Source organism: Gymnoscopelus braueri (assembly GCF_963280865.1).
Source record: "Gymnoscopelus braueri genome assembly, chromosome: 21".
NCBI classification, from domain to species: Eukaryota; Metazoa; Chordata; class Actinopteri; order Myctophiformes; family Myctophidae; genus Gymnoscopelus; species Gymnoscopelus braueri.
The window spans coordinates 31,732,029-31,754,050 of record NC_137623.1 but is presented as its reverse complement, the minus strand read 5'-3'; the positions used below and the strand labels follow the sequence as shown (position 1 = coordinate 31,754,050).

At 44.2% G+C, this 22,022-nt stretch overlaps 1 protein-coding gene across 2 annotated transcripts in view; it reads left to right on the top strand.

The window, feature by feature from the left end:
* The window catches only part of LOC308077613 (partitioning defective 3 homolog), a 669,238-nt gene that overhangs the window by 456,064 nt on the left and 191,152 nt on the right, over nt 1–22,022 (top strand). The window lies entirely within an intron of this gene.

The window sequence follows — 22,022 nt, the reverse complement described above, 5'->3', positions numbered from 1 at the left end:
TTAAATACATTTTGAATTCCGGACTTATACGTGTATAGAGTACTTCTACATTGCAGTATTGATACTTTTACTTAAGTAAAACATTTGAGTACTTTTTTTTCACCACTGTCCTCGACCTCATCCTCATTTCTCTCCTCGTCTCTCATGCCTCTCTCTCTCTCTCTCTCTCTCTCTCTCGTTCGGCCTCTCCTCTGTCTCTTCTCCTCCGTCTTGATTTAAGCCTCCGTTCCTCCTCCACCTGCAGCCAATTTAGCACAGTAACATCTGTCCACCCCCCCTCCCTCTGAAGTGTGTCTCTCTTTCTTCTCTTGTTTCGCCCCTTGCCCCCCCCCCCCGCCCTTCTGCCCTCTCTTCCCTCCAGATGGAAGTGAATTTGTAACCCGTCAATGATCTCTCTCTCTCGCTCTCGCTCTCTCTCTCTCTCTCTCTCTCTCTCTCTCTCTCGTGTTTAACAAAGCCTGAGTTATACTTCATTGTATGACAGCATCGCAGACTGGATAAACACCAGATCTACAAGCTCACAAGCGGTCGCATCCGCGACCCCTTGTGAGCTTGTAGATTTGGTGTTTTCAGTCTGCAATGCTGTCGGTACGACCGAGCATAAAACCAAGTGTATGGCTTGGTCCTCCTCCTCCTCTTCCCCGTCCTCCTCCTCCTCGTCCTCGTCCTCGTACTCCTCCTCCTCCTCCTCTCTCTGAGTGGTGCCACTCTGCCAGTGATCTCCACACAACCGGATCAGAGGCCTCTGATGGATAATTAAACCCCACTGATCAATAGGAACAACACACACACACACACACACACACACACACACACACACACACACACACACACACACACACACACACACACACACACACACACACACACACACACACACACACACACTTATCTTTCCTGCTCTAATTCCAACTCCCTTGCACTCTCTCTCACTCTTTACTTCTCCCTCGCCCGTTCTCTCTCACTGACTCTGTGTTGCTATCTCTCTCTCTTCTCTCGGTCCCTCTCCCACACACACACACACACACACACACACACACACACACACACACACACACACACACACCCACCCCTTCTCTTGTTTTACACTCTCTAAGTATTAAACGAACACCCAATGAATCGTCCTCTTTCTCTCACACACACAGGCTCTCTCGGTCGGTTTGTCTCTCTCTGTCGCTCTTGCTCTCTCTCCCTCTGTTTATGTCTTTGAGTTTATACCGTGGCTGTCGGGCGGAAACCTTGTATGTCCAAAACCATTCCTTTTTTATTATTATTTTAAAAAAACATAAAAAATAGTGAAAATAGCCCGAACTACAAGCTCACAGCTATTTTCACTATACTTTTGGGCGACACACTTATATGACGAAGTACAGCGTTGATTTACGGAAACAAAAACAAAACAGTCAAAATATGGAGATACAATGTTTATAGCCACGACGACGGCAACAATATTAGTTTTTCCGGCGGATGCCTTATTATCTCCCTGGTGTGTGACACAGGCTATCAGAGCGGTGCTGTGATCACAAACAGCAAAAACCACGTCGGGTGATGAATGCGTTCCTGCCCCACACAGCTTATTTCTCCTCACTGAGCGCCACTCAGGAGTTGGCATGATGGGAGGGAAGTGGAAAAAGTTGAGTTGGGGTAAAGTGCAGGTGGGGGTGAGGAGCGGAGGGGGGTGGTGTGTGGTTACTCAATTTTTTTTTACTTATGTAAAAGTATCAATACCAACATTTTTGAAATACTGTTACAATTAAAACTTCGGTATTCAACATTTACATCAAAACGTACTTAAAGTTACCAGAAGCAAAAGTATACTCATTATGCAGAAAGAAGTTTTCAAAAGCATAAAATGTCAAAAGAATCTTTTGAAAATAGCTGATAATTTATATATATTTTTGTGATAAAAATAGTAGATCGGCTATTTTCAAATAGCCAAAGTATATGGGGCTGAAGGGGTTAATGTTTTGTATAATTATCAAAATCTGCTAAATAATTGGTAACTACATTTTTCAAATAATTGTAGCGGAGTAAAAAGTAGAAGTAGGTAGAAGTAAAAGTATTGGATATTGGAAATACTCCAGTAAAATAAAATGACCTCAAATCTTTGCGATTTGTATTACTTTAACTACACACCCAAATTAACTGATCTACAAGCAATCGCAACGCCTCGTGAGCTTGTATATCTGGCTATTTCCAGTATAGCATGACACCCACCCGCAGCACACAAACCAGGTATACATAAGTCAGGCGATGTCGAGTCGTCTTTGACTCGCCTCCTCGTCTCGCTGGCGGAGAAAAGACGTCGACCGTATTCCTTTGATCTTGGTGTCAGGTTGACTGACGCTCATTAGCCTCGCATTCCCCGTCAGCACATGTACAGTACAGTTGCTCTGAAAGCACATTGTTGTTCAAAAACCCTCCACAACAGTGGTTTGCAACCCTTTTCACATCAAGGTCCATTATTTATTCAGCACTTGAAGCCACGGACCACCGTTTGATGATATTTAGACTCTCAGACCCAAGACTTAGAATATTTTGTTGTCGTTGGATGAGATTTTGTCCACACTTCCATCATGCTGTATTGATGTTGGTACCATAGGCAAACGTTGATCAAAATATCAATTATTTAATTAAGTAATGCAGATGTTTAACAATAATTCAACTCTTGAGAGCGTAAAATAGCGTAAAAGAGCGTAATTTTAGGCTCTCAAAAGTTAAATATCTATAAGGGCCCATTTGGTTACCAACTCTCCATCATTTAGCTGGGGACCACCTGGAACCCCCTCAAGGACCACTGGTGGTCCCCGGACCACTGCTTGAGAAACCACTGAAGTAGGGCATTAATTTACGAAAAAAATACACCAAAAGTTAGAATAAGGAGTTAAGAGGTTTCTTCCCCGACAGCAACGATATGGCATGGCTGCGTTGCCTCACTATAAGGCCGCGGGGGCTATACGCTACTATATCATATTTTGTGACAGTTGCGGACAGCTTCCTTCTGCCCGGGCTTTAGACGGACGGTCACGGCCTCTCCTCCGCTGTCTATCTTCCTCTCTATGTGTTATTTTTACACACAGTATAGAGCTTACAGACTTATTGCCTGGCCTGTGGGGATGTGACAGTTGTGGTTATAGAGGACAGATGCTCCGATCTGCCCGAGCAAGGTCAGGGAAATAACACAGCAGCACCGGCTGCAAGAGAGCCCTTTTGACTGACAGCTTTTTAGCTGTGGAAAGTCTATCTTAGAGAGAGCCAGTCAATTACTGAAACATGAAGGCCAGACATATGGAGGGAAAGGGGGGGGAGGGGGGTGCATGTGTCGGTGTGTGAAGCAGAACATAATAGACACACGTGTTCACACACACACACACACACACACACACACACACACACACACACACACACACACACACACACACACACACACACACACATATAATGTGTGCACGTAGCAACCACATGTACACACTCTAAATCAACTTGTATCCCCAAACCTCATGAGAGCAATACATTTTCCCCTCAGAGGAAATATAGCGATTACTGACAAAAGCTTTGGGGTCATTGTACTCCTAAAAAAACACAATCTGAGGGGGGAGAAAAAACTGAATCAAACCTCCTCTTGTTTTCTGTCTTGCCTGTTATATATGGGCCTGTGCGGGCTATAAATAGAGGCCCCGCCGGCTCAGAGGTAAATGGAAGAGAATGGGCTTCGCTGCCGGAGAATTAAGACCCGCGACGTTTGATTGTGACTTATTGCGGATGGCAGCAAGTCAATAGAGTGAAATCGTAAACTCCATATTTCTGCCAGGGCCCCTGATTGTTATTGCCCGGTCGCTGCTCGATTTCTCTGAACAAGCAAATGGATGTGTCCCCCCCCCCTACAACCCGCCTCTGCAAGATGCCTATCTCACCACCACCACCCGCCCGCTCCCCCCTCTGAGCGCCGTGCAAGAAAACCTGACCCTCCTTACAGGTTCAATCCAAGAGGACATGGGGGGGAAAATAGCCGATCTACAAGCTCACAACTTGTCATGCTGTGACGCGTTGTGAGCCTGAACTGAAGATCGATATACAGTATATACTGTAGGGCAGTGATTGTCCCCCAAGGGGGGGGGGGGGGGGTTCCAGGGCGTTCCAGGGCATCCCCAGCTAAAGTAGTTCATATAGCATAACTATCATTTTAACCCCTTTATCCATTTCTATGTTGCAAGCTTGTACATCTGCTATTTTTGGGGGGGAAAAAAAAATGTCAAAACATAAATCTTCTCTTCTGGGGGTCCCTGGCACAAAAAAATTCAGATGGGGAGGGGGGTGGGTGAGGGGGTCCGCGAACAAAATAATACATATACATTTTGGGGAGTCCTTGACATGAAAAAGTTTGAGAACCACTGCTATAGGGCTTCAATGGTTAAACCAATGGGAAGAAGAAGCTCTCTTTCAGTCATTTGGGTTCCATATAAGCCAGCGTGTGTTGCGGAAAATAGCAGATCTACAAGCTTGTAGATCTGCTATTTTTGGTCATTTTTTTAAGATTAGAGCATTTGAAATGGTCAAACTTAGCATTATGTTTAGAAACATCTTCCATAAAACCCTAATGGTCTCGGATATTTCGTATGAAAGCAAATGGTAAGGCCTCAATCTGTGAGATCTTCACCTGGTTGGCTGTATGTAGAACAGCAGGAACAATATTACAAAAAAAGTTATACATTTACATCTTGTGTTAATTGTTTAAGAAACAGCACGTGTGTGTGTGTGTGTGTGTGGGGGGGGGGGGAGGGTGTATCCTTTCACACCGTTTCACAAATTACATAATATGACTTGGCCATACCTCTCTTCGTGCCGTGCTATGAGCTTGTAGATCTGCTTTTTTTTTTTATCGTGCCAAAAATCGTGCCAAATCTTTTTTAAGCAAACATTTTAACACTTAAATCTTTGCTTTCGGGGTGGTCCCTGGCACAAAACCTTGTGCCAACCTACATATCATTATGAGGATCCTTGGCAGGAAAATGTTTGAGAGCTACTGCCATGCAGGACAAATGAGGGCCATTTGGTTCTCGGGGCAGGTGGTCCGAACGCCTCACTTAAACTTAATTGAACGCGTCCAGTCATTTAGCAGGAGGCTGGAGAAGCAATGGTGTGGTCAGAGGAAGGCATTAGTCTGAACAGGACTGTTCAGACTAATGCCATGCTTTTCAAGCAGGACAGAGTGGAATATGCACAGTGGGAATGATGATTTAATTGGTGGTAATGTGCATATTTTGTCAAATTAGACTTGGGTGGCGCAGTGCTGGTAAAGTGCCTGCCCAATTGGAGGTTGTGGGTTCGTATCCACCGCGGTGCATCCGGCTTTGTCGAGCGTCTATACATACGAACACAATCGGCCCGTGTTCGGGGAAGGGTGATTAACTCATTCAGTGCCAGACTTATTTCAAGCTTGTTGATCCCTGTGCCAGGATTAGGCTATTATTTTACCTTTTCAATTGGTCACATAGTGTTTGTCTTCAGTGTGATTGATCCCCTGATGGTTGCTAATCACTGAGGTGATTCAGGTGTGGTTGACATTTGTTGTTTGATGTTTGAAAGTGGCATGTCTCACTCAGAAATACAGTGTTTACAATGGTAGGAAAAATGAGATTTTTTTTTCTCCGTTTATTTTTTAACATTGAAGTGGATGGAGCATTAACTTTTTGAAAATCGTTTTCTCCTAGTTCCTTTGAGATTAATATATATTTTTTAAAACAAAAAATAATATGTCATTGGCACTGATGGCACACTGAAAACGGCCGTCAAAAGACGTCATTGGCACTCAATGAGTTAATTTTCACTGTACGTACTCCTACGGGCTGGGGAGGGCACCTGTCAGCAGGGAGTGTCGGGCGGGAGGAGTAGGACGAAGGTTCTGCGTCCTCCCGGTGGGGGCTCCTCACTGGCAGGTGAGTCGGTAGGATACAGCAGCAACAACACACAAATGTGGGGAGGAATTAATTGGGGCTAACGACTAAATTGGGGAAAAAAAAAAAAAAAAAAGATGCATGGTACTGTTTAACTGGGGCAAATAATATTTGTGATAATATGTAATTATTATATACTAATTTATTAGCCGTTTTCATACAGTATATTGAGATTTTTATCTGTGATGTATAGGGTTTTAATTTGACGTCGATTCAAACTTATTCAACATCTATCAAATATACTGTAGATAAAGAAACTGTAGTTTTCTCCAATTTCCTGCAACATTCACTTCTCCCCGTGTCTCTTGTCTTTGCTGTGGCTTTCATTTCTCTTATGCTCTCTCATCACCACGATATGATGTTTGCAACCGGGTGAAACCCTTTGAAAGAGAACTGACAACTTCCAAGGTCTATACACACTTCTTCCACAGCACAGATTGCAGAGCATTGCGTCGTGTCAATGTGTGAGAGAGAGAGCGCTTGCTTGGTGTATATTTCGTGTCCACAGGGGGCCCGTGTTCCTCCAGTACACCGATCCTTTACTTTTCCACAGTCTTCTTGTTAAGGTGGAAGTTACCTCTCGGTTGCATCAGCGCGCACCGAGGGTTTCGTTATCGCCGGCTGTAGCAACACACGCGGACTCAGTGGCACGGCAACATGCGCCGTGTCCTTGGGAAGACCTGAGCCGAGCGGTTGCAGCACAAAACGCATGCGTACTGAAGTCTGACAGGTTTTGGCTATGCTAGGTGCATAGCCAAATATTTAATATATCCTCGTTGTTCGGGGGGGGGAAACCTCATATGTCCAAAACTGTTACTTTTCAGGATAAAATTCAAAAATAGCAAAAGTAGCAGATCTGCAAGCTCAAAACGTGTCGCTATGCGCCACGTTTTGAGTAGGCATGAGTCCGACTATTCGAATATTCGACTAGTCGTTTGTAGGATAAAAATCGATTATTAAAAAACTATTTAAAAAGTTCTGTTGCAAAGGCTATATTGTTTATTTGCCCACGTCTTTAATAATTTAGTTACAATAATGTAAAATATGTACATGCTACTGTCTTTGTTCATTTCTGAAAATCACTTTATAGGCCAATGCAATGTTGTTATTGTAACCTATGAGTCATTTGATGAAAATCCACAGAACAATTTCACCCAAACAAATCCCAGTAAAAAAAAAAAAAAAAAAGAAAGAAAAGGGGGCGTGGTCGAATATTCGAATAATCGGTAAGAATAGAATTATAGTAATCGATTTCCATTTTGGCCACTTTTACACATCCCTAGTTTTGAGCTTGCAGATCCTCTACTTTAGATGCTTTTGTGTGACGCTATAGCATGATCAAGAAAAATGAAAAACACAAAAGTAAAAAATATGGAGATGAGGGCTTTCTGCCCCAACGATATACATACTTAAGGGCAGAGAGACAATGCGTCCCCCCTCCTGGTAATCAGCCTGCATACATTGGGGCTCATCTCCGCGGGAGGGGGCGGATGTCCCTCACAGCTGAACATGATTTTAATTAGGAAACACGGCAGGCGTCCTGCAACCCTCAGCCTCATGAAACATTTCCGTCCAGCACCTCTTGACACCAGTGGCCGCGGCTCTCCGGATGAAGAGTTGTTAATGACGTTCTGTTTCCCCCACCTCTAAGTGGACACGCATGCATGCGCGCGCACACACACGCGCACGCACACGTGCATACATACATTAAATGGCCAGTGGACAGGTAGAGAGCCATGGGCCACGTGGGTTGCTTTGAAAGGTGGAAATAATTAGAGAAAACTACAGCGGCAGCTTTTCTGTGACCGATGGCATAATTAGAGTGAAAAAGGGAAATCGCTGTAGCCCCCCCCAACCCCCCACCCTCCTCCTCCTCCACCTGTCGGAGCGCACGCCAAGACCCACTCACGTAATTACAGCTCATCTGCGACAATGATGAGGAGACAGAGCGAAAGAGGGGCCCTGAGACAAAAAGGAAATGACTGGGTTGGAGCTGCACTGTATGTGCTCGTGCAAAATTGTCTTTTGATTTACTAAATTGGGGTGACAAAGAGACATGGCAATGGTTTGGTGGAAGGGGCCTGGCGGTGGGTATAGGAGGGTATAGCAGCGGTGGGTGATGGCGGGAAAAAAATAAGTAGTAGGAGATAGAGGAGAAAGAGAGAGATATAGAGAGGACTTTTCGAGGATTTTTAAGAAGTGATTCTGCAGCCACTACAATAAGGGTTAACAAACTTTTCAGGCCGCGACCCTTCAAAATTATCATATTTGAACTGGGGACCCCCCCCCTTGTAGGAGTTGAGGCATTACATTACATTTCATTACATTTGATTCGGTTCCACAGATAAATGTTGTGAAAAACGCCCCGCGTGTGAGCTTGTAGATCGTCTATTTTCTAAATCTTTGCCTCTTTCTTGGGTAACATTTGACAATTTGCCAAATGTTTGACCATTTTTTATAGTATAGTTTGTTGGTTACTTTTGACGTTGTAATGGTCTGATTATTAGTTTATTTTTTTCATTTTATAGGTATTAAAAAGGTCTTGGAAATGTGCGGATAACCTGTATAGTATACGCTTATACCGTATGTTGGTTTGTTTACGGTTGAGTGAGAAAACAATGTTGCACATTAAGCTAATCATCTGGGGACCCTCCCAAAATCCTTTTGGGGACCCCACCTTGGTCCCGACCCCCAGTTTGGGAACCATAGCACTACAATGAGCATGAACCAATGCTTTAGTTTGTACACATATTACCACTCACAACCGTGGGAGATGCCGAGTGCAATGCTGGCAACTGGACACATGGAGGAGATTTGTTTTAAATGCCAAGCTCAATGGCAAATGTTGCGTGAGGGGAGAGCACTCGTCATTCACTTCGCATCTAATCCCAGGATATTGTAGTGGCAACCTTTCAGTCACTCGCCTTAAGCTACCACCAACCGGCCCAATATATCATAGCACCTGCGTGGCTGCAAGAAATCCCATGGTGCAACACAAAACAAATTGTGTGTAATAAGGCAAATTGCGAGTATAAGTGGAAAATTCAGTTCTGAGCATCCAACTTGTACGCTGTGAATGTAATTATTGTTCTAACCCACCGCCAGAACCGCTTATCTCGGCCAAAAATCGAAATTGCAGTTATTCAGCCCGAGACCTCGGCCAGCCAACTTAACACAGGGACGCATTCATACATACACTTCAACTTGGGGAAAAACAAGTCCTGAAAAAATATCACAATGCTGTCAGAAAGGAATCAGCAGTCATGCACATAACCTCGGAGATACGTAATGGAGGTCACACGGGGATAATATCCCCCTTTCATTAGTCGTAATGCTTCGCAGACGCCGGGTCTTACGGAATTGGGGGGCTATTTGTTGCATTTGTTTTAGAAACCTGCTCGAACTGTTGACTTACATTTTATGTTCATGGTGAACTAATTAACCATATCGTTGCTGTCGGGCAGAGACCTCTTATCGACATATTTTACTTTTTTTTTTGGTTCGTAAATTAAAGGTAGGGAAAGTGATATTTTTTAGTAACTTTTTTGTTTGGTTAAAAAGTTTTTAAAAAAGTACTATTCTGATAGTAATCATTGCTACAGAGCGTTTGTTCCGTCACAGGGGTCTCTCCAGCTCTTTAGTTAACAGAATATAGTACATTTTCAGGTAGGTGACGACATTTAAACCAATCAGGAGAGAGTACTGAAAATGCTTTTTCTGTTTAATAAAGAGCTGGAGAGACATGGGAGACTCCTTTTACTGAACAAACACTCTATAGCAGGGGTCCTCAACAACAAATCTTGAAGGTCCACAAATAAGTTTTTGAATAAGGCTAGGGTCCGCACATGCATGTGCCCCCCCCCTTCGCGTGCGCGAAGGGGGGGTACTTTTTCCCCCGTTTTTGTTACTTTATTTCGTTTTTTTTTTGTATTATTATAATTTTCCCAGGGTCCACAGAGAGGTGTCCCGCGGTCCGGTCATGGACCGCGGTCCGCCTGTTGAGGACCCCTGCTCTATAGCAATGAGTACCATCAGAATATAGAGCTATTTAACACTTATTTGAATCAAAGTAAATCACTTACCCTACCTTTAACGCCCTACTTGATCACACAAAAGTATCAAAAGTAACAGTTCCACAAGCTCGCGCCGCGTTTCGAGCTTGTAGATCTGCTACTTTTGCCGTTTTAGAATTTGAATCCTGAAAAGTAAACCGTTTTGGACATTATGAGGTTTCCACCGGACAGAGAGGATATAATTACCATTACAGTATCACCATTACATGATCCACTCCAGTAACAACAAACTCAGATGGGTTTGAGAGTGTATATGTCACAGTACGTTTGGAGAACCAGTACGATTGAAGACAGAGCGCTCGTTTTTAGGCACGGGGCTTCGGGGCGATGCGGGGCTTTTCGAGACAGGGTTTATTAGCGAGGCTCGCGAGGAGGAGGAGCTCCTCCTCCTTCTCCTTCTCCTCCTCCGTGTGTGTGTGTGTGTGTGTGTGTGTGTGTGTGTGTGTGTGTCAGGGAGAAACTAAAACAAAAGCCAGCAGAACACAATAAAAGTATCTTAACAGTCCACCTGATTCGAATGCTATCTGCATTGAATGGGGAAATAGGCGAGTTTTATTAGACCTTTGAATGGGCGAAATAGGCGACCTACTTACCTACCCACGTTTTATCAGACCATTCATTGGGTGTTATCAAGACATACTAACCTACCAACTGACATGACTTAATAGTTCAGTTTAGGTTTCGCTTTTGGTTTTGGACCCTGACGGAGGCGCGCAGTCACAGGCGAACTGTCACCCCGTGAAGGACCACAGAGGGAGCTAAGGCGACCGAGTTGCCGTCCTGAACGGTGTGACGTTCGCCTGTGCCTACTCAGCGCCGTTTGAGTTATGTACCGATAGGCACAGAATCGTAAATATTGTTGTGCGGACTGCTCCGCCTCCAAGTAGGTCAGTAGCTCCTGAATGAATGGTCTGATAAATCGCGGGTAGGTAGTAGCCTATTTCGCCCATTGAAAGGTCTAATAAACTCGCCTATTTCCCCATTCAATGCATTGATAGCACTCGAAGCCGGTCACACACGCGCGCACGTGTGTGTGTGTGGTCGCGGCAATATATGCTTGTGCACAAGCCTGGCTTGTGGCTCCCTCTAGTGTTGCTTCTACAGAATTGCTGGGTGGGTGGTAAAAACGAGCGAGCCTTCTTCAATCGTACTGGTTCTCCAATCATACTGTAACATATATACCATGTAGCCTTTGTGTTGTGTAGTGTTGGGAGTTTTATGGCCCTCTTTCAACCATTAATCTGATGCCACTTTAGGGCCCTAAAATGTGATGTAGCATTTAGGGTAGCTAATGTAGCATCAACTTGAAAAAAACGATTACAAGTATATACTGCTGCACATCGTTCTGTTTTGATTTGTAGTTACAGACAAAAGTATTTAAAGCATTGCTTCTCAAAGTGGGGTCCAGGGACCCCCAGGGGTCCTTGGGGGGTGGTTCCAGGGGGTCCTCAGCAAAATGTTAATACAGCATCACAATCCATTATCCATTTATACGTTGGCTATTCACAAAATAGCAGATCTACAAGCTCACAGTGCGTCACTTCGTGCCACACTGCGAGCTTGTACATCGGCTATTTAAAAAAATATATATATAAAAAATGTTTGGGACATTTTTGATCATTTTGAATTTCTTAACATAAGCCTTCTCTTCTGGGGGTCCCTGGCGCACAAAAAAAATCAGCTGGGGGTCCGCAGCCAAATACATATCAATTTGGGGGTCTTTGACTTGAAAAAGTTTGAGAAGCACTGATTTAAAATATATAGTGCTTGTCTGTCTGTCTGTCTACACGGCTAAGTTCAAGCTCAGTTCAAGCTCACAACTGTAGATTGTCTATTTTCAGAAAAGAGATTGGGTGTAGAGGGGAGGGAAAAAAAAGGAGGGGCCCACTCGCAGACCCCTGGGGGACCCCAGTCAACAAAGTATTATAGGGTTTAAGTGGTTAAGTAGCCACTGATAAGGAGGGGTAAATCAATACAAAAAGGACCCGTTAGTCACGTATTGCACTCCAGACACCATGGGTCTCGACTGTGTGAGAGTCGCTCTGTGACTTTTAGTGCAGAGACGGGGGCCCCGTTGTGGCCGCGGCCTCTAACAGGGGCCCTCTGGCATGGCGGCGAGCGCCGAGCGCAGACAGAGACAGATGAGCTCGTTGGCTAGAGAGGCCAGCTGGCTGCATCCATCTGAGCCGAGTGTGTGGAGCTTCTGTCTCCCCTCTCTCGTCTCTCTGCTGAGGCCTGAGCACAGCGAGAGCCTGGAGGTGAGAGGTCACACTAATAGCTCCACTCCATCTTCTACCCTCCTTAGCGCTTTGATTCGTCTTTGTCCATCACACAACCTCTCTCACTTTTTTTTTCTCCATCTCTCTCTCTGTCATACGCTTTCCTTGTGCCTCTCGCCTCTCTCTCTCTTTCGCTTTTATTTTGCCTCTCGCCTCATCCTCTCTCTCTCCCTCTTTGTCTCTCCCTTTCTCTCTTCCTCTCTCTCTCTGTCATTCGCTTTTATTCTGCCTCTCGCCTCATTCTCTCTCTCTCTCCCCCTCTCTCTCTTTCTCCCCCCCTCTCTCTCTTGCTTCCTCGTTCTGTCATTAGCTTTCCCTGTGCCTCTCGCTTCATTCTCTTCCTCTCTCTCTCATTCTCTTCCTCTCTGTCTGTCTGTCTGTCTGTCTGTCTGTCTGTCTGTCTGTCTGTCTGTCTGTCTGTCTGTCTGTCTCTCTCTCTCTCTCTCTCTCTCTCTCCCCCTCTCTCTCTCTTCCTCCCTCCCTCCTCCTGACACTTTGGCCTATTGATCTGCCTTGGAGCAGTGGATCGTTAGTTGATCCATACCGCCAGGGCCATCGGAGCCATACATGGATTAGAGCAGGTAATCACTCTAAGTATACGCACATGTGGGGATCCGGGGCCCTTATGTTCACCAGGGGACACTGCATGGCTGCTGCCAGTCACTCTCTCCTTAACAGCATTCCGCCGCAGGTCGCGCCACACGGGAACTCCCTCATCAATGGAATTGATCACAGCATTTGCTTGATTAGCTCGACGACAAGTGTCTCATTTCCTGTTGCCCCGTTGGGTTTTGAAAGGGAAATATGGCCGGGCTAACAGTCTCGGATTGCCTGGCATATTGCTAAGGGACGCTAAATGCTAGGAATTATGAGAGACATGTGCCGTTAATCATCGGCTCGCATGGATCCAGGCACTCGCGGTAGCAGTCAGAGCTTGTTTTTTGTCAGGGCGCCAGGCCCAGTGTTGCCATGTCTGCTTATTATAAGCGGCTTTGGGCTTGTTTTTCTGTAAAGTCGCTTGTCAATTATTGGTAGTTGTGGGTTGCGGGTTTTTTGGGCTTGTTTGTAAAATGTAGTTTGGCTACATTGGGCTTGTTTCCTTATGTTGTTTAAACCAGTGGTTCTCAAAACATTTTCATGTCAAGGAAACCCCCCAAATTAATTTGTCCGCTGACCCCCGCATCTAAAAAATATATTGTGCCAGTACTATACCTGTAAAATCGAAAATATTCCCCATTTTTCCAAGATGTTTTTGAAAAAAGCAGATCTACAATCTCACAACGCGACGCATCGCGACGTGTTGTGAGCTTGTAGATCGGCCATTTGAAAGTAGCCGATGCATAAATGTTTAAAGTGCTCATGTGGCCTATAATAGTCGCTTCTATTTGGCTTGTTTTCATAGACCTGGTTTCTTATTTCATTCGCAAAATCTGGCAACACTGGCCAGGCCCTTGAGGATGTTGCCACGAAGCTCCGTTGTTGAAACACAGGGAGCAAAAACGCAAGAGACAGGAAAACGTATTTGGCGACGGCTTAAATGAAACACATGCGTGCACAACATATCTTGCGTTTCAAGTCTAGAAAAACACAGAGGGTAGTAATAATACATGGCTCATAGAACTCATTCATGTGGTCAAGATGGGATATATATCGCCGCCGGCTAATTTGACACTCAACAGACCTTAGGCACATCTTCAAAGGGAATCCACAATGGCTCTGGGATACATTAGCTAAAAGGTTTTTTATATAAGGTCATCTCATTAACAGTGCTGTACGAAGAGCCTCGTTTAGCATTGAAATGCCTTTCGCAGTGAGTGTTCGGCTCAACCTTTTCACAAGGAAAGAATGACACCAATGACGAGTGCTAATAAGCTACATGGCGTAGGTGCCCGCGCAAAGAGGCATCGCTAATTCCCACGTTTACTTCTGCACGAAACCCGTGGTCCCGTGCTCCCCCAAAAAATCACACCTACAGGAGCTTTTAGGTACCTTATTCTTTTCTCTTTGCCCTCATTTAGTATTCGATACTGTATGCTATTAATTATGTTTGATCCTACCAGAATTTGGTCAGGCCAATCTAAGAGAATGCGTACCAAACTCAACCAAAAGTAACGCAGTAGCGCTCGTTTTGTTTTACTCAACGTCCGAGTTAATATGTGCCTTGCGTCAAACCTGTCTTCAATGACTGCTACAGTAGTCAGACTTTTCAGAGTTTCTTGCAGCGTGCAAGAAAACAAAGCTTTCAGGTAAAGCCAACGCTAGAGGCAAATTTCTAAAAAGATTTCTCCCACACGAATATGTAAAAAAAGAAAGACGGAAAATAAACTTATAAGTGATGCCATGTCTCACAGTATTTTGCTTTAGGTGTTATAGCTATTTATGATGAACCAAGAAAATGGTAGACCCAAGTATGCAACCAAAATGTGCACTTAGATGCCATTACACTTTTTCTTTTTTAAACTTTTCGTCTCTGTCGAGTGGAAACCTCATATGTTACTTTTCAGGATTCAAATTCAAAAGCATCAAAAGTAGCAGATCCACAAGCTCGAAACACGTTGCTTCGCGCCACGTTTCGAGCTTGTGGATCTGCTACCTTTGATGCTTTTGTGTGACGCTGTAGTATGATCAAGTAGGGCGTTAATTAATGAAAAAAAAATATATATGTATGGAGATAAGAGGTTTTTGCCCGACAGCAACCTTTTTTAAGGCTGGTGAAATTACGGTATCGCACAGGGTACAAAACGTTTTGCTAGTGAAAGCACACAGTGCCATTTTGCTCTCTCTCTCTCTCTCTCAGCCATATTAATAGCACTCTCAGGAAGACTCCACAGCACGTTAAGGAAGGTCACTCCGTCTCATTTCCTGTGTTGATGACAGTGCATAATGAGAGGATGAGTCTGCAGCCTGTGAAAGCACTGTAATAGGTGAGGGGGAAACGGGGTCAAGTCCTGGGATAGACGCACCCTCTTAAGAGACCATTAGGCAACAATGCGCCCGCTCTATGGATGCGTGTGCTCGTGCGCTTTTGTTTTGTGCACACCACGCAATGCACACACTCACACACGCACGCACACACACACGGAAAGCACTGCAAGAAGAACCCTGCTGTAACTCAGACCCTGTGTGTGTGTGTGTGTGTGTGTGTGTGTGTGTGTGTGTGTGTGTGTGTGTGTGTGTGTGTGTGTGTGTGTGTGTGTATGTGTGTGTGTGTGTGTGTGTGTGTGTGTGTGTGTGTGTGTGTGTGTGTGATTTATGTATTGATTGAATACTTAATTAGTCAGAAATGTAAAACAGCACGTGGTACAGTCAGACATTAAGGCTGAAAGGATAACACAAAAAAGTCATGTGGACTTGTTTCCATTGTGGTCCTATATAGTGTGTGTGTGTGTGTGTCATATAATACATCTCTGTTCTTGTAAAATACCTGCAAAGAACTGGCCGCATTCACAAGGGTTTTCTAAAGCCCCGAGTACCGGCCATGTGTCTCCCTTAGCAACAACGAGGCTGAAGCCCATCATAATTAGCCTGACGAGAGGGTGTAATCTTCAGGCCAATTTAACCTGGGCATCTCAGCTACCACAGTCCACTAATTGGCGATACTGTGTGTGTGTGTGTGTGTGTGTGTGTGTGTGTGTGTGTGTGTGTGTGTGTGTGTGTGTGTGTGTGTGTGTGTGTGTGTGTGTGTGTGTGTGTGTGTGTGTGTGTGTGTGTGTGTGTGTGTGTGTGTGTGTGTGTGCAAACATGCTACTACATGTGTCTGTAGTGCATGTGTCATCACTCTTGCCTGAGGGCGAACATCAGTTTGGTCTAAACGTTGCTAACGAACAAGGCAGCTTTACGATAAGATAAGATACGAAGAAGATAATTCCAGCGTGCAGATACTGTAAATTCTTTCTCTTACATACCGTACACCATTGGTTCTCAAAGTGGGGTCCGGGGACCCCCAGGGGTCCTTGGGGGATTCCAGGGGGTCCCCAGCAAAATGTGTTAATATAGCGTCACAATATTTTATACTTTTATACTTTGGCTAAAATAGCAGATATACAAGCTCATAGTGTGGCACAGAGTGCCGCACTATGAGCTTGTAGATCTGCTATTTTTGAAAAATCGTGAACATTTGTGCAAACCTTTAAATATATATGTTTTTAAAGCGAACATTTGTAACTAAAATCTTTGCTTCTGGTGGGTCCCTGGAACAACATATTTTGAGATGGGGGTCCGCGGCCAAATACATATCATTTAGGGGGTCCTTGACATGAAGATTTTTGAGAACCACTGCCGTACACCACACTCACAGTATATATCCCTTTGACCCGAACGACTTCACCTAGAGCTGAGGGTCAGTGCGAACACGCCTAGTCCCTCCAGCCTCCAACTTCCTTGCTCTGGGTGCCACAGGGTGTCCCAATTTTTTGGCACATGGGCACTCGGCCAAAAAGTGTCTGCGGTGGCACAGCGAAAGGTCTTCCAGGCTTCAATTTTCGCCCCAGCGTGAAGACCTCGCTGCCGGCTGCATTTTGCAATTAGAGGGGAGCGGAAACGCACAGCCGGAGGGCGGACGCTATATGCTAACAACATCTGCGTCACCAACCCGCCATGGACCTTCATCACCGGGACGAAGGCCTGCCAACTCCCCCCCATGCCTTTTCCCTCTCGGCACCGTGTGCACCAGTGGTGGGGAAAAGTACCCAAATGTTTTACTCAAGTAAAAGTATCAATACTGCAATGTAGAAATACTCTGTTACAATTAAAAGTCTGGAATACAAAACATGTACTTGAGTAAAGTTAAAAAGTATTGGCATCAAAATGTACTTAAAGTACCAAAAGTAGAATATCCCATTTCAAGTTTTCAAATGTATAAAATGTATAAAAATCTCACAAGCTCACAATGCGTCGCGTTGCGACACATTGTGAGCTTGTAGATCTGCTATTTTCAAATGGCCGAAATGCGTATAGGGCTGAAGTGGTTAATGTATGTTTTGTAATAATAATCAAAATCTACAAAGTAACTAGTAACTAAAGTTTTCAAATAATTGTAGTGGAGTAAAAGTGCAATATTTGCCTCTGAGATGTAGTGGAGTAGAAGTAAAAGTATTGGAAATCGAAAATACTCCAGTAAAGTAAACATTACTCGAACTTGTACTTAAGTACAGTACTTCAGTAAATGTACTTAGTTACTTTACACCACTACTGTGCACTACTTCTTTCTATCTCAGGTGGAGAGGGAGGGGTAGGGGTGGGAGACAGAGAGAGAGAGAGATAGAGAGATTGTCCAACTTTCACCCTCAAGGGCAAAAGGATGATGAGTATGAGTGGGGCGGGGTGGGGGGGGGGGGGACAGCGGGAGACCGTCAGATCAACTCATTTCATTTGGAGCAGGGAGTCGCGCAGGCATGCAGGCAGGCAGACTGTGTTGCCAGATTTTGCGAGAGAAATATAGCAACCGGGTCTATGAAAACAAGCCCAAAAGAAGCGACTATAGTATTATAGGCCACATGAGCACTTTAAACCTATGTATACGTACATCGGCTATTTGAAAATAGCTCACAGAGCTTGTAGATCTGCTATTAACTACACTTCAGAAACAAGCCCTCCCAAAAAATTGCAACCCGCAACTACCAATGTTTACAAGCGACTTCACAGAATAACAAGCCCAAAGTCGCTTATAATAAGCAGACATGGCAACACTGGCAGGCAGGCAGGCAGACAGGCGGGGCGTATCACACCTGATGGCGGTGGATTGGTGCCCCTCGGCCAACGCCGCGCTAAGTGGGACACCGAGCCCATGTGTGTGACGGCGGAGCTGACAGACAATATCCAGCAGCGTCAGACCGTTTGCTACGGTCAGTCGATTGCCCACTGTAGGCCGAACAGTGTGTGTGCTCAAATACTATACGTACTCTCACACACACACACACACACACACACACACACACACACACACACACACACACACACACACACACACACACACACACACACACACACACACACAGGCCTACACAGATGCATACGCATGCCCTTATGTCCGTGTGCATTTACACAAATAAAGGCACTGAAAGAAAAATAGGCGCACACACTGTACACTCATGAGATGTCCTTCTGTTATTCTCATTCAATGTCTGACTCATAGGCATGAATCACAGGTGAATGAGCCGTTCACCTGACGATGTGGTAGTGCATTCAGTCTTTGCATCAAATCCATTCCGTTCAAAAAATGTTAATAGGATTGTGAAATTAATGCACTTGTGAGCAACTTTCATTGAAATGAATAGCTGGGGGCAGGGCCATCCGCCCTCTAGATATATTATAACTATGGTTTAACCTCATGTGCATACTGTACCTGCTGGTTTATGCTATATGTATGTGTGTATATGTAGATATCTTTGATGTTTGCCTCTCGTCTCCCTGCCCCCCTTCCAACCCAGACATTTGATTTGAAAAGGTATCCACAACGCAAGGTAGAGTAAGTGACTTGTACTGTATGGCACATATCACTGTATCCAGTACCGCCAGATTTACTCTTACTTTTCCCCCCGTGTCGTGCAGTGAAAATCGCAGATCTACAGTAGATGTGGCGAGATGCCACTTTAGTATTCGCTATTAGAAAAATGGTTGCGCCTGTGAGCCGGGTGGTCTGAGTCCTACCTCACTACGCTAGTGAATTGACGAGTGATCAGTTAAACGTGTGTTCTCTCGTCTCTCTTGTCTCATGTCAGTAAATGAATAACAATAACGTTGTATGTAACAGGTACTTATTCGTGTTCATGAGCTCCGGCACCTAATCATTTACAAATTAAGCACAGTGCCCTTATGACTCCCCTGCCTTTATGACAAATAGCCCAGATAATGCAAGTCATCACCATGGTTATTGGAGTTCTTATTCTCTTTCACGGAAAGCATTTATCTTTTTGTCAGAGCTCGGTGAAATGAAAAGTCCTCTCAGATTTGGCTTGGGAAGCTCGCCAGGGTAAATATTGTTGTCTGCTGCAAGTGATTACGCACAATTGCTCCTAAGCTGCTAAATTTGCAAAAATGGTTCGGCGATAATGGAAACAAATGTACTCTCAGCAAAGTGCATAGGAAGTCAAAGGATTCCTGAGATTTCTATTTTTTTTTTCAATCTAATGGTAAGCATGTGTTGTATGTTTGACTCAGCTGACATTAGACATTATCGGTCTCCTTTGCGTGTGCACGCGTCTCCACTCTCCACGCGCACTGTGCGTACATGTATGTGTGTTTGTGTATTGATGTCCGTGCAGCGCAACATTCTGGAGCAGTTAGTTCTCAAACCTTTTCGTGTCAAGGACCCCTGAATTGATATGTATTTGGCCGCCGACCCCCCATCTGAAAATGTTTTGTTTTTGTTGAGTGAGGGACCCCCGGAAGACAAGATTTATGTTTAAAAAATTCAAAATGATTCAAAAGGTTTTTTACCTTTTCGATATTTTTCAAAAATAGCACGAAGTGATGCGCTGTGAGCTTGATTATCTGATATTTTTGAATGGCCAACGTATAAATAGATAAAGTGGTTCAAATGATTGTGATGCTGTATTAACAGATTGTGCTGGGTACCCCCTGGAACCCCCCCCAAGGACTCCCCTGGGGGTCCCCGGACCCCACTTTGAGAACCAATGTTCTGGAGTATGTGTCCATACTAAAAGTGTTACTGTTTGCGAACACCCTCGATATGTGTGTCTCCGTCTTCATCTCCATATCTTCTGTCACTGTCATAGAGTACCGAAATCCTGACGCCACTCGTTCATCCCCTGGGTCGCGGAAGTAATTTCTCTATGGAGAATAACATTGGGTCATATAAGAATTGTGGTCCAAAAATAATCAAACTGTCCCGGCGATATTGTCGGGGAGGTTGATTTAATTAATTTGGCGGCGGTAACATTAGCGTTTTCTCACCGTCAGTTGATGCTTCATATCCGTATGAGTCAAACCGCCGTGATCATCTGTTTATTTTTGGAACACAGTTCTTATTTGACGCGATGTTAAACGCGTCTATGGGAATTCAGAATGGGGGGAAAAAAACACGACCCAGGTAGGATGCGTAAATTACGTCAGTATTCGGTGCTCTATTGGTGTTCCCTCATCGGCGGTGACACATTTTAGAAGAGCCCTCAGTAGAAGTGGTCACCAGAGAACGAATACAGATCAGGAAGATGTCCTTTTGCTCCCTCTCTCTCTCTCTCTCTCTCTCTCTCTCCCTCTCTCTCTTTCTCGGTCCCTCTCTCTGACACACACACACACACACACACACACACACACACACACACACACACACACACACACACACACACACACACACACACACACACACATTTGTATGACTATACTTGTGAGGACATAAATATTTTAGGATGCCGATTTTATGAACGTCATTTTCAAAATGTAGATCTGCTATTCTTTCGGTGCATGACACGGCACACAACTATGGGTATAAATCAGGCATAACTCTATCTCTAATCCCTAAACCAAACATCTATCTTTTTTTATCAGCCATAAAACAATTTAGTTTTTCTTGTGAGGGCCAGGAAAATGGTCCTCACAATTGTCTATTTCTTATATTCTGCTATATTTGTGTTTTGTTATATTTTGCTATACACACACACACACACACACACACACACACACACACACACACACACACACACACACACACACACACACACACACACACACACACACACACACACACACTTTGTCCTTGGAGGAGAGAGGAGAACAGATAAAGTCATGTGGTGATGTAGCTTAAACGAGACCATGAACCCTATGCTAGCCCCCAACAGTATAGACGCTGTGTCCAATTCAACATGTTGAGGCTCAGCATTGTTTATGTAATCAAGTGCTGGGTTAACGGTGGTTGATTTTAGCCAAAATCATGTCGTGGTTTTATGGAAGTTCAATGAAAATATTGATGAGAAACACAAATTACTCAGCATTGGAAAGAAGGTTTTTACGGTTTCCTTGAAGTGGAAAAGTCGTTAAAGTTCTTTGCTGTGACGAACAGAAATGGAAACAGTTTTGTACAATAAATAATGACATATGCCTACAGTTATTTTCCCTTTCATGTTGCCACTTTATGTCACTGGTTCTGGGGGCTTGGGTGACATTATTACTGTCACCAAGCAATGTGAAATGATTTGACAGATGGACAGTAGGGGTGCCAGAGAGCTTGCATGTAGCTGTTTGACTACCAGTCATGGAAGAAGTATTCAAAAAAAATGTACTTGAGTAAAAGTATCAATACCCTTTTGTAGAAATAGTCTTTTACAAGTACAAGTTCGGTATTAAACATTTACTTGAATAAAAGTACAAAAGTATCAAAATGTACTTAAAGTACCAAAAGTAAAAGTCTCATTATGCGGAAGGTCCCATTTCAAGTTTTCAAATGGATAACAATCCTTTGAAAATAGCAGATCTACAAGCCATATATGGGCAGATCGATACATAGATCTCCATATATGGGCATAAAAGGGACACAGACAGACAGGTACAACGGGTACTCTGACAAAGCCCCCGACACTATGACTCAGACATATTGGTCGGATTGGCGGTGTGATGTAGTTAACTCCTAGTTAACTACAGTCCTCATCATCAGAGGACATATTGGTTCCTATTATATTCTGTTGTGCTCTCCGGTTTATTATGGCACCCTCGTAATATTAGCACTGCCCCTGAAGATAAAGGTTAATCAAAATTGTTTT